At 46.3% G+C, this 13,447-nt stretch overlaps 1 protein-coding gene across 1 annotated transcript in view; it reads right to left on the reverse strand.

Moving 5' to 3' along the window:
- LOC137632749 (mitochondrial pyruvate carrier 2-like) overlaps nt 1-13,447 on the reverse strand; it is a 64,391-nt gene that overhangs the window by 19,162 nt on the left and 31,782 nt on the right. The window lies entirely within an intron of this gene.

Raw genomic sequence — 13,447 nt, forward strand, 5'->3', positions numbered from 1 at the left:
CCACTACTTTGCCTTGAAGGAGAGACCTGAAGCTTTTCCAGGTCAGACGTACTGCCAGAAGCTTCTTGCAGTTGAAATGCATTGTCCTTTGACTCGAGTTCCATAATCCCGAGCATTCCCTACCGCCTAAGGTCGCACCCCAGCCTACGTCCGATGCGTCTGAGAAGAGAACGTGGTTGGGAGTCTGAACAGTCAGGGGAAGACCCTATCAAAGGTTGATAAAGTCCTTTCATCCAGTCAGACCAGACTTATCTTCCGGAAACCGGGATCGAGACCGCTTCTAGCGTCTTGTCCTTTTCCAGTGAAGAGCTAGATGAAACCGAAGAGGACGGAGGTGTAGTCTTCCAAGTGACACCAATTGAACCACGGATGACAGTGTCTTAACCAGACTCATCCACAGCCTGACAGGGCCGTGTTCCTTCTTCAGCATCTTCTGGATGGATAGCAGGGCTGGGGGTTGATCGTCTTGTTCAGCCATGTCCTCATCAGAGGGTTCCTCATCCGAAACTGATGAGGAAACGGCAACGGAGTGGGCAACGTCTGACTCGCTGGATCCGGTCGCACTGGTGGATGCGTGACGGAGCCGGACACAAGATCATGGTACTGCTGCACAGTCTGTGAACTGTCAACCATGGGGAAGCGAGGAAGTACAGCGACAACCCGAAACTGTCTAGACTGTCTGGGTTGTGCAGACAACCCCTTATCGGGTTGCTGAGGTTGCCGCACTGTGTCACAACAAGTCACCTCTGCTGGTTGTTGAACGTCTTCCTAGTGACACACTGAACGTCCACAACCACCTCCGAGAGTCGCTTAACGTCAACGTGCGACTGGCAACCCACACTGGGTCGCACCGGAGGAGGAACCATCTCAACTGGCGGACGTGAGTAGGATATCTCAGCGTCAACAGGGCGTACAACCAACCGGTAGGAAGGTTGTTGGCAAGAAGGTTCTTCTCCGTAAAAAAAATCCTCTATCAAGGACTAAGCTTGGACTGCATGTCTTGCAACAAAGCCCAAGGTCTATGGGAGCAGGTGTGGCAACAGACGGGGTTAGCGACTGAAGCGGAACCATTTACCCTCCCTGGAAGCATGTTATGCTTTAATTAAAGTCCATAGGAGGCTAAGCAGCTTAAGGCTCCTCTCCAAATGACAGAGTCCTCAAGGGAATATCAGAAGGAGGGAGAACAGCACTTTCTCATCTACAGGAACCATGTCCGAGAAAAGCTAGGTTATCTCAGTGAGGGTTTCACTGGTGCATAAGCAGCAGACCAGAAGGCAACGTTATGAAACTGCTTGACAGTCTGTGAACTGTCAAAAACTGAACTGTCAACCACAACAGGTGCGTGAGGACATACAGCACTGGTGTATTAGTAGCAGACCAGAAGGCAACGTCATGAGACTGTTTGACAGTCTGTGAGTTGGCAACAACCAAAGCTGTGTGGGGAAGCCTCAACTCCTGACTGACTAGTTTGCTGCAGGCGAGTGGCGGTAACCACAGTGTGTTGCGGAGGCTGACACACCGTGTCAAAACACGGCAGCTTGTGGTAGCTCACGCACGGCAACGGAGTGCTCCGTGTGTCTGTGGGAGTCAGCATACGTCTGGCAGGGTCGACTGCGCATGGGTGGAGGAGCTCTCACAACAAGAGTGTGGGAGCAGGCAGCCATGCCGGGCGCACAACCGTGGTAGGCTGTAGGCCAACGGGTGCATCGTCAACCTTCTCCGCAGTCGGAGTGTGGGAGCTGGCAACAACAAAAGCGGAGTGCTGGTGCGTGGGAGGGACTGCCGTGGGTTGCGGAGCATGCCGCATTGCATCAAAACACGGCAGCTTGACAGCACCTTCCCACTGCTGATGCGGTAGCTCACGCATGTCAACGGAGGGTGCAGCCTGAACATGCGTCTGGCAGGGTCGACTGCGCATCGGTGGTGGAGCTCTCACAGGTGGAGTGTGGGAGCTGGCAGCCGCAGTATCTGCTGAGCGCACAACCGTGGCAGGTTGTAGGTTAACAGGTGCAGTGTCAACCTTCTCAGCACGATACTCCTGCATGAAGGAAGCAAGCTGAGACTGCATAGTCTGCAGCATGGACCACTAGGGTCTACCAAAGACGGCAACAAACGGAGCTACTGTCCGTTGTGACTGAGGGTCTAAAACAGCTGGTGCGGCAACAGACGGAGTTACTGCCTGTTGCGGTACCACCTTGCCTCTCTTGGGAGGTGTGCAGTCGTCGGATGACTGCAGCGAGTCCGAACTGACCCAGTGGCTACACCTAGGCCGTTGGACTTGCGCGGAAGGGACCGACTTGCACTTAAAGCTGCAAGATTTGGTCCATGGTTTCTGTGAGAAACCTCTTCCGCAGACGAGGAATAAATGGGCTCTCTCGTCTTTATGTGGGTGGGGCGATCACGTCGGCAACGTGTGTAGATACACCCGAAACCACCGAGGGAAACGTCTGTTCGTCGATCAAGGCCTGTGGAACCCATAAGTCCTTCGACATTACTTCTCCCCTGGGCTTGGGAGCTTGTAAGAGGTATCGGACTAGGTGAACAACTGGCACGAACAGACGAACCCTCGAACGCAACACTGTAACACTTTGCGCATATCACTTTATCACTTTTGATTTTCTGTTTGCACTTATTTCACTGAAATCGAAACTTTAAGTGATTTGCACCTGAAACACGCAATCCTATCCTTCATTAAAAGGTAGTAATTGCGAAAACAGTTTTACAATGCAACAGAAAAACATAATGAAAGATAAAGAATTCAGTGGCTGGAAAAGAGACTAAACACTAGATCAAATAAACTACGTTTAAAATCTCTCACCGCATAAAGCCTGGGAACAAGAATAAAACTCTAGAAACGTTTTACCTTCTTCCCCTACAGCGACTAGGGAGAAGAGTAAAAAAAAACGAGAACAACGTTACCCGCTTGAACGAAACGTTTATTCTCCTCTCTCTCCCTCCGTCTCTATCTCTCTCTCTCTCTCTCTTGACTTAGAACCTGAGAGAAGAGCTCAATTATATATCGTTAAAACATATTATTTGTTAAAGGAAAAAACTGAAAGGTTTCCCAAATAAAAAGTTCCTTTATTAGAATTAAAACCATTTAAGCTAAGAAAGAATGAACGAAACGCTAGAATCGATTTACTCTTACTGCAACGTGAAACCGTGAAATACTCTCTCTCTCTATCGTAACGATAGAGCGCATGTTGAACGTTCTGAACGTCAACAACTGCGGAGACTAAACAAAACGTTAGTTCAACTTTGAAAACAGTACGAGACTATCAAAGAAATTCTTTCAAAAACATTAAAATTTAAAAGAGTATAAATTCTTAAAAGGAAATACGATATGACGGGCTCAATGTTAATTAACTTCGGTTCCAAGTAAGGACCGCCTACTATTAGGAAAGGTCGCATATAAACAAACATAAAAATTAATTTTTTATAAGTTTATAATAAATGGAAAGTTAATCGAAGAGGCCTATAAAGGCGGAGAGATATAAAATAAATAGATCTATAACTTGTTAAGCAAAATTACCAAAAACCTAAACACACTTCCGTCTAAGGGAAGGGTCGGTCATTAAAAGTGAAAGAGAGTCCATACTCTCTTCGTCACCAACACTTCCGTCTAAGGGAAGGGTCGGCCATTTAAAAGTGAAAGAGAGTCCATACTCTCTTCGTCACCATAATTAAATCTATCCAAAACGAGTTCAAGTTTTGAAATGAAGATAAAACCCCTGCATAGCGAAAGCTCAAAACTGGAATAGTGTACTTCACCAAATCGTTGTGAAAACAAATCCAGTTAGGGACGGCGTATTTAGTAGGTCTTGCCTGTGGCACGACAGAGGGAAAATTGATTCGTTGTTGACATCGAGTACTTGAGTACCTACTTGACAGATGGCGCTGTTGATGTACACCCCCACCTGTATAGCGATCGCTGGCGTATTCCTCCCGTAGGTTTTTTCTGTCGGGCAGCAGGGATGCAGCTATATGATCATCGGGTAAGTTTGATATTGAAAAATGTTATTTTTATTAATAAAATAAATTTTTGAATATACTTACCCGATAATCATGTAGCTGTCAACTCCGTTGCCCGACAGAATTCTATGGAGGGATACGCCAGCTATCACAATACTAGAAGGGGGTGTATTTACCAGCGCCACCTGTGGCCAGGTACTCAAGTACTTCTTGTTGACACCTCCTCAATTATTCCTCGGTCCACTGGTTCTCTATGGGGAGGAAGGGAGGGTCGATTAAATCATGATTATCGGGTAAGTATATTCAAAAATTTATTTTATTAATAAAAATAACATTTTTCAATATTAAACTTACCCGATAATCATGTAGCTGATTCACACCCAGGGGGGTGGGTAAAAAACCAGTGTACAAGACTAAAGGATAGCTAAGTATCCCGTATTTCATATAAACAGTTATCCACAATAACAATGAAATAATAAGTACCTGGTAAGGAAGTCGACTTGAACCGTTACTCTGCCTTTAATAAGATCGTCTTCCTTACTGAGCGCAGCGTTCCTCTTGGGAGGCTGAATCAACTCAAAGGTGCTAAAGTATACAGGGCTGTAACCCATACTAAAGGACCTCATCACAACCTTTAACCTCGGCGCTTCTCAAGAAAGAATTGACCACCCGCCAAATCAACAAGGATGTGGAAGGCTTCTTAGCCGACCGTACAACCCATAAAAAGTATTCAAGAGAAAGGTAAAAAGTTATGGGATTATGGGAATGTAGTGGCTGAGCCCTCGCCTACTACTGCATTCGTTGCTACGAATGGTCCCAGGGTGTAGCAGTACTCGTAAAGAGACTGGACATCTTTGAGATAGAATGATGCGAACACTGACTTGCTTCTCCAATAGGTTGCATCCATAACACTCTGCAGAGAACGGTTCTGTTTGAAGGCCACTGAAGTAGCCACAGCTCTCACTTCATGTGTCCTTACCTTCAGCAAAGCAAGGTCTTCTTCCTTCAGATGAGAATTTGCTTCTCTAATCAGAAGCCTGATGTACAGTAGTAAGAAACTGCGTTCTTAGACATTGGTAGAGAAGGCTTCTTGATAGCACACCATAAGGCTTCTGATTGTCCTCGTAATGGTTTTGACCTTCTTAGATAGTACTTAAGAGCTCTAACTGGGCAAAGTACTCTCTCCAGTTCGTTCCCCACCATGTTGGACAGGCTTGGGATCTCGAACGACTTAGGCCAAGGACGGGAAGGAAGCTCGTTTTTAGCCAAAAAACCGAGCTGCAAGGAACATGTAGCCGTTTCAGATGTGAAACCTATGTTCCTGCTGAAGGCGTGGATCTCACTTACTCTTTTAGCTGTTGCTAAGCACACGAGGAAAAGAGTTTTTAATGTGAGGTCCTTAAAAGAGGCTGATTGGAGCGGTTCAAATCTTGATGACATTAGGAACCTTAGGACCACGTCTAGATTCCAGCCTGGAGTGGACAACCGACGTTCCTTTGAGGTCTCAAAAGACCTAAGGAGGTCCTGTAGATCTTTGTTGGAGGAAAGATCCAAGCCTCTGTGGCGGAAAACCGCTGCCAACATACTTCTGTAACCCTTGATCGTAGGAGCTGATAGGGATCTTACGTTCCTTAGATGTAACAGGAAGTCAGCAATCTGGGTTACAGTGGTACTGGTTGAGGAAACTGCATTGGCCTTGCACCAGCTTCGGAAGACTTCCCATTTAGACTGATAGACTCTGAGAGTGGAGGTCGTCCTTGCTCTGGCAATCGCTCTGGCTGCCTCCTTCGAAAAGCCTCTAGCTCTTGAGAGTCTTTCGATAGTCTGAAGGCAGTCAGACGAAGAGCGTGGAGGTTTGGGTGTACCTTCTTTACGTGAGGTAGACGCAGAAGGTCCACTCTTAGAGGAAGAGTCCTGGGAACGTCGACCAGCCATTGCAGTACCTCGGTGAACCATTCTCTCGCGGGCCAGAGGGGAGCAACCAACGTCAGCCGTGTCCCTTTGTGAGAGGCGAACTTCTGAAGTACCCTGTTGACAATCTTGAACGGCGGGAATGCATACAGGTCGAGATGGGACCAATCCAGCAGAAAGGCATCCACGTGAACTGCTGCTGGGTCTGGAATCGGAGAACAATACAAGAGGAACCTCTTGGTCATCGAGGTAGCGAATAGATCTATGGTTGGCTGACCCCACAGGGCCCAAAGTCTGCTGCAAACATTCTTGTGAAGGGTCCACTCTGTGGGGATGACCTGACCCTTCCGGCTGAGGCGATCTGCCATGACATTCATATCGCCCTGAATGAGCCTCGTACCAGCGTGAGCTTTCGATCTTTTGACCAAATGAGGAGGTCCCTTGCGATCTCGAACAACTTCCTCGAATGAGTCCCTCCCTGCTTGGAGATGTAAGCCAAGGCTGTGGTGTTGTCGGAGTTCACCTCCACCACCTTGTTTAGCTGGAGGGACTTGAAGTTTATCAAGGCCAGATGAACTGCCAACAACTCCTTGCAATTGATGTGAAGTGTTCTTTGCTCCTGATTCCATGTTCCCGAGCATTCCTGTCCGTCCAGTGTCGCACCCCAGCCCGTGTCCGATGCGTCCGAGAAGAGACGGTGGTCGGGGGTCTGAACAGCCAATGGTAGACCTTCCTTGAGAAGAATGCTGTTCTTCCACCACGTTAGAGTAGACCTCATCTCTTCGGAAACAGGAACTGAGACCGTCTCTAGCGTCATGTCCTTTATCCAGTGAGCAGTTAGATGATACTGAAGGGGGCGGAGGTGGAGTCTCCTTAACTCGATGAACAGGGCCAGTGATGAAAGTGTCCCTGTTAGACTCATCCACTGCCTGACTGAGCATCGGTTCCTTCTCAGCATGCTCTGGATGCATTCTAGGGCTTGGAAGATCCTTGGGGCCGACGGAAAAGTCCGAAAAGCTCGACTCTGAAGATCCATACCCAAGGAGACAATGGTCTGGGATGGAACGAGCTGAGACTCCTCAAAATTGACCAGGAGGCCTAGTTCCTTGGTCAGATCCATAGTCCCTTTGAAAATCTCCAGACAGAGACGACTTGTGGGAGCTCTTAAAAGCCAGTCGTCTGACGGAGCCGGACACAAGATCATGATACTGCTGCACAGTCTGTGAACTGTCAATCATGGGCAAGCGAGGAAGTACAGTGACAACCCGAATCTGTCTAGACTGTCTGGGTCGTACAGACAACTCCTTAACGGGTTGCTGAGGTTGCCGCACTGCGTCACAACAAGTCACTTCTGTTGGTTGTTGAACGTCTTCCCCGTGACACATTGACTCCGTAAACAAAAAATCCTCTAACAAGGACTAAGCTTGGACTGCATGTCATGCCACACAGCTCAAGGTCTATGGGAGAAGGTGTGGTAACAGACGGGATTAGCGACTGGAGTGGAACCATAACCTTCCCTGTAAGCATGTTATGCTTAAATAAAAGTCCATAAGAGGTTATGCAGCTAAAGGTTCCCTCCAAATGACAGAGTCCTCAAGGGAATATCAGAAGGAGGGAGAAAAGAACTTTCTCATCTACAGGGACCTTATCCTAGAAAAGCTAAGTTCTCTGAGTGAGGGTTCACTGGTGCAAAAGCAGCAGACTAGAAGGCAACGTTATGAAACTGCTTGACAGTCTAGTGAGTTGGCAACAACCCAAGATGTGTGACTGAGAAGCATGCGGTAAGGTATGCAGAGCATGATGAATGCAGAGTATGCTGTATGCAGAGCATGCTGTATGTAGAGCATGTTGTATGCAGAGCATGCTGAATGCAGAGCATGCTGTATGCAGAGCATGTTGTATGCAGAGCATGCTGAATGCAGAGCATGCTGTATGCTGAGCATGTAGTAAGCAGAGCCTGCTGTAAGCAGAGCCTGCTGTAAGGAAAGCAGAGCGTGTGCATGGCGTTTAACATTTCTCAGAAATTCCATGACCAGTGCTAGAGTGCTTTATGCATGTTTGCATGGGGATTAAAAATCAACATAATGTTTACCTTACATTCATAACTCATGATTCATATTTTTGCCATGGTTTGAAAATGGAGGTAAGGTATGCTGAACAGCAGAGTCATAACGAGCTGGAACAACAATAGTTGTGGTTTCCTCTTCAAGACTCTGTTGAGGGAACACCTGAGGCTCAGTCTGCAAAGGCTGAATAAAAGACAAGCAGAAGGAAGGCGCATGGGTGGAGGAGGCTGACTCCTAGCATGAGTGGTTGAACCCAAGGGTTGCGCTTGCTGAGCGGTTGGCGGAAGCGGAGTAGCAAGTTCCAGTTCCTGTGGTGTGAGCGGAGCGCGATGAGGAAGAGGCTGCGCAGAACAAGGTAAATGTCTCGCAAGCTGAGGCTCCTGAGGCGCAAGGCTAAGGTGTTGTGGTGCATGCCTTGTGGAGGGTTGAGCTCGCTGCAGCAAGAGCTGAGGAGACTGACTCATGGACGGGAGAGGTTGTTGTACCTCAACCGAGTGTTGCATACTGGTGGAACAGCAAGTGGAGGCAGAGGAAGAGAGGTATAATCCTCCTGATCCCATTGTAAAGGTTGCCTTAAGGAAGGCGGAGGCTGAACACCACTGGGAACAGCAAACTCAGCACGTGGCTCAACATCGTACGCCTGGCAGGTGATACTGCGATCAGGCGGAGCGAGCGTAGTCGGAGTGAGTGTAGGCGGAGGCGGAGGAGCAACACTCTCAGCCCGACACTCACGCATCAAGTCCGAAAGCTGTGCTTGCATGGACTGTAGTAGAGTCCACAACATCGTACGCCTGGCAGGTGGTACTGCGATCAGGCGGAGCGAGTGTAGGCGGAGGGAGTGTAGGCGGAGGCGGAGGAGCAACACTCTCAGCCCGACACTCACGCATCAAGTCCGAAAGCTGTGCTTGCATGGACTGTAGTAGAGTCCACCACATCGTACGCCTGGCAGGTGGTACTGCGATCAGGCGGAGCGAGTGTAGGCGGAGGGAGTGTAGGCGGAGGCGGAGGAGCAACACTCTCAGCCCGACACTCACGCATCAAGTCCGAAAGCTGTGCTTGCATGGACTGTGGTAGAGTCCACAACATCGTACGCCTGGCAGGTGGAGCTGCGATCAGGCGGAGCGAGCATAGGCGGAGGGAGTGTAGGCAGAGGCGGATGCGCAACACTCTCAGCCCGACACTCACGCATCAAGTCCGAAAGCAGTGCTTGCATGGACTGTAGTAGAGTCCACTTGGGGTCGGCAGAAACTACAGTAGGCTGAGGTAAAGCCTTAACAGTCGAGCTCTGTTGTGGCAGAACCTTACTCCGCTTAGGCGGAGTGCATTCAACTGATGACTGAGGAGAGTCAGAGCTAACCCAATGACTGTGAACTCTAACTTCGTACGTCTGGCATAGGTCTGGACTTTACGTTTAAAAGGTCTTGAGACCTGAGACCAGCGTTTTCTCCCCTAAATTTCTTCTGCAGACGAGCAAAATAAGGGCTCAATCGTCTGCGGGTGGGAGTGACGGTCTCGGTAAGACACGCCCACAACCACCGAGGATACTTCTGTGCGCCGATCAAGGCCTGCTGAACCCTTCTGCCCTTCGACATTGCTTCTCCCCTGGGCTTGGGAGCTTGCAAGAGGTCCCGGACTGGGAGGACGACTGGCGCGCACAAAAGTACCCTCACGCACAACACTGACATACTTTGCGCTAATCACTTATCACTTTGATTTCTGTTTGCACTTATTTCACTGAACTCGAAACTTTAAGTGGTTTGTACCTGAAACACGCAATTCTATCCTTTTTCAAAAGTTAGTAATTGCGAAAACAGAATTACAAAGTAACAGAAAAATCTAATGAAAGATAATTCAGGGGCTGGAAAGAGACTAAACACTAGATCACTCTAGAAACGTTTAGTTTCTTCCCCTAAAGAGACTAGGGAGAAGAGCAATAACGCTACGTAAATCGTACGCCTGGCAGGCTTGAATGAAACGTTTATCCTCTTTCTCCCTCCGTCTCTATCTCTCTCTCTCTCTTTCTCTCTTGACTTAGAACCTGAGAGAAGAGCCCAATCATATATATCGTTAAAACATATTATTGTTAAAGGAAAAAACTGAAAAGTTCCTTTATTAGGATCAAAACCATTAAGTTAAGAAAGAATGAACAAAACGCTAGACACGGTTACTCTTACTGCAACGTGAAACCGTGAACATTCTTCTCTATCGTAACGATAGAGTGCAAGTTGAACGTTCTGAACGTCAACAACTGCAGAGACAAAACAAAACGTTAGTTCAACTTTGAAAACAGTACGAGACTATCAAAGAAATTCTTTCAAACTCTGTGGCGGAAATAGCATAATATGTTAACAGGTAAAACCGAAATGACGGGCTCAATGTTAATTAACTTCGGTACCAAGAAAAGACCGCCTACTATTAGGAAGGTCGAATATAAACAAATATAAAAATTAATTTTAATAAGTTTATAATAAAAGGAAGTTAATCTATAACTTTTGTTAAGCAAAATAAAGAAAGAGAGTCTATACTCTCTAGACACCAACACTTCCGTCTAAGGGAAGGGTCGGCCATTGAAAGGTGAACGAGAGTTATTACTCTCTACGCCACCATAATTAATCAAATTAATTCCAAAAGCTAACTAAGCTAATATAGAAGTTTCCAGTAAAGCGACAGCCGAAATCAAAGAGAAATACTTCACCAAAGTCGTGAAAATACTCCAAGAACATAAGCGTATCCCAGAACGTCTTGCCGGAAGCACGACAGAGGAATAATTGAGGAGGTGTCAACAAGAAGTACTTGAGTACCTGGCCACAGGTGGCGCTGGTAAATACACCCCCTTCTAGTATTGTGATAGCTGGCGTATCCCTCCATAGAATTCTGTCGGGCAACGGAGTTGACAGCTACATGATTATCGGGTAAGTTTAATATTGAAAAAACTAAATTAATGGATATCCTTGAAACCATTAGCAAGCTCAAATGGAACTGGGCGGGTCACATTGCCAGGATGACAGACAACAGATGGACATCACGAACAACCTTCTGGACACCCCGAGGATACACAAGAAACCGAGGAAGACAAAAAACCTGCTGGCGAGATGACTTAGACCAACATAAGCAACAGTGGCACAGAATAGCTTGGGATAGAAGTCTGTGGAAGAACCTGGGGAAGGCCTACATCCAACAAAGGACTTTTGAAGGCTGAAATGATGATGATGATGATGATAGATCTATCTGCTAAATCATCAGTAGCAATTGCCTGGCCCTCCTTGGTCCTAGCTTGGGTGGAGGGAGCTTGAGCACTGATCATATGTAATATGGTCGGTCTCTAAGGCATTGTCTTCCTTGATAGGGCAATGTCAGTGTCCCTTGCCTCTGTCATTCATGAGCGACCTTTAAATGGCTGGCGATTACCAGATATCAAATATTCATGAGGTAGTTGAGTACAGATGTCCTATTTATAATCTGCAGTGTTGTTTCCCATTTCCTAATTACTGAATACTGCTATAACTCCAAGAATATATTATTTCTTACTTCCATAGTTTTATTAGAGCTTGCAGCGTACAGTACCAACACTGCTGTCATTCTTTGAAAATTGACTTCCTGATATTGGAGTATGAATCATTACATGGAAGAGCATCATGCTTGAAACAAAATTAAATTTCTGCTTGCTTTGCCAACCTATCTGCTTCCTCATTTCCAAGTACTACACCCACATGTGCTAGATCAGTGGTTCTTAACCTGCAGCTAGATCATCAATCATCAATTTGAAAATGAAGGAGATCATCCACTCATATGAGTCGACTGATTGATTGATTCAAGGGTTGTCTGGCATTGTGACAAGTGATATTAACATTGATATCCATTATAAGTTTTTATTCATAATTAAAGACATTTAGAAATACCCAAATTAAAATGCCTTAGTGTCATATAGTCCTATACTATATCTTTTCCAAGAATCCTGGTAAGGATATACCTACCATCCTCCTCACGAGCCTCAGATGTGTGTCAATTTTCAAGACCCTGAAACCGAGACTTAATAATATAGAGTAGGTGGATGTAAAAGGGAGCTAGTGAGGGTTGAGGAGCTAATAAAACCGGGGGTAAAAAGGTAAATATCAAGAAAGGTTGAAAATGGCATATGACGAAGTGACAGTAAGAGAAACTGGTAATTTAGAGGAGGAGTGGAAGTTAGTAAAAGAAAATTTTGTTGGGATATCAAGTGGTGTGTGTGGCAAGAAGTTTGTTGGAGGCAGCATGAGGAAGGGCAATGAATATTGGAGTATAGTGGAGTGAAGGTAAAAGTGGAAGAGAAATGAGGGCTTTTGAAGAATGGCTGCAGAGTAATAGTGTACAGAAGTATGAAAGATATAGAGAAAAATGTGGAAGTAAAGCGCAAGGTAAGTGAGGCAAAGAGGGCAGCTGACCTGAGGTGGGGTCAGGGATTGGGTCATTCATATGAAGAGAATAAGATGTTTTGGAAGGAATTGAAGAGAGTAAGGAAGGCTGGTTCAAGAATTGAAGAGACAGTGAAAGATGGAAATGGAAGGTTGTTAATAGGAGAGGAGGCAAGGAAAAGGTGGGCGGAATATTTTGAAAGTTTACTGAATGTTGAGGATAAAAGGGAGGCAGATATAATTGCTGTTGCAGGTGTTGAGGTGCCGGTGATGGGAGCTGAGAATGAGAGAGAGATTACAATAGAGGAAGTGAGGAGAGCACTAGATGAAACGAGAGTAGGAAAAGCATCTGGTATGGATGGAGTGAGAGCTGAGATGTTGAAGGAAGGGGGTGTGACTGTACTTGAATGATTGGTGAGATAGTTTAATATGTGTTTTGTGTTATCGATGGCACCAGTAGATTGGGTTTGTGCGTGTATTGTACTACATAAGGGTAAGGGAGATGTGCACGAGTGTTGTAATTCAAGGGGTATTAGTTTGTTGAGTGTAGTTGGAAAAGTGTATGTTAGAGTAATGATTACTAGGATTAAGGATAAAACAGAGAATGCAATATTAGAAGTACAGGGTGGTTTTAGAAGTGGTAGGGGTTGTATGAATCAGATATATACAGTTAGGCAGATATGCAAAAAATATTTAGCAAAAGGTAAGGATGTGTATGTTGCGTTTATGGATCTGGAGAAAGCGTATGATAGAGTTGATAGGGAAGCAATGTGGAATGTGATGAGGTTATATGGAGTTGGTGGAAGGTTGTTGCAAGCAGTGAAAAGTTTCTACAAAGGTAGTAAAGCATGTGTTAGGATAGGAAATGAAGTGAGCGATTGGTTTCCGGGGAGAGTGGGGCTGAGACAGGGATGTGTGATGTTGCCGTGGTTGTTTAACTTGTATGTTGATGGAGTGGTGAGAGATGTGAATGCTCGAGTGCTTGGACGAGGATTGAAACTGGTAGACGATAATGACCACGAATGGGAGGTAAATCAGTTGTTGCTTGCGGATGATACTGTACTGGTTGCAGACGCGGAAGAGAAGCTTGGCCGATTAGTGACAGAA

Source organism: Palaemon carinicauda, chromosome 42, assembly GCF_036898095.1.
Source record: "Palaemon carinicauda isolate YSFRI2023 chromosome 42, ASM3689809v2, whole genome shotgun sequence".
In the NCBI taxonomy this organism is placed as follows: domain Eukaryota; kingdom Metazoa; phylum Arthropoda; class Malacostraca; order Decapoda; family Palaemonidae; genus Palaemon; species Palaemon carinicauda.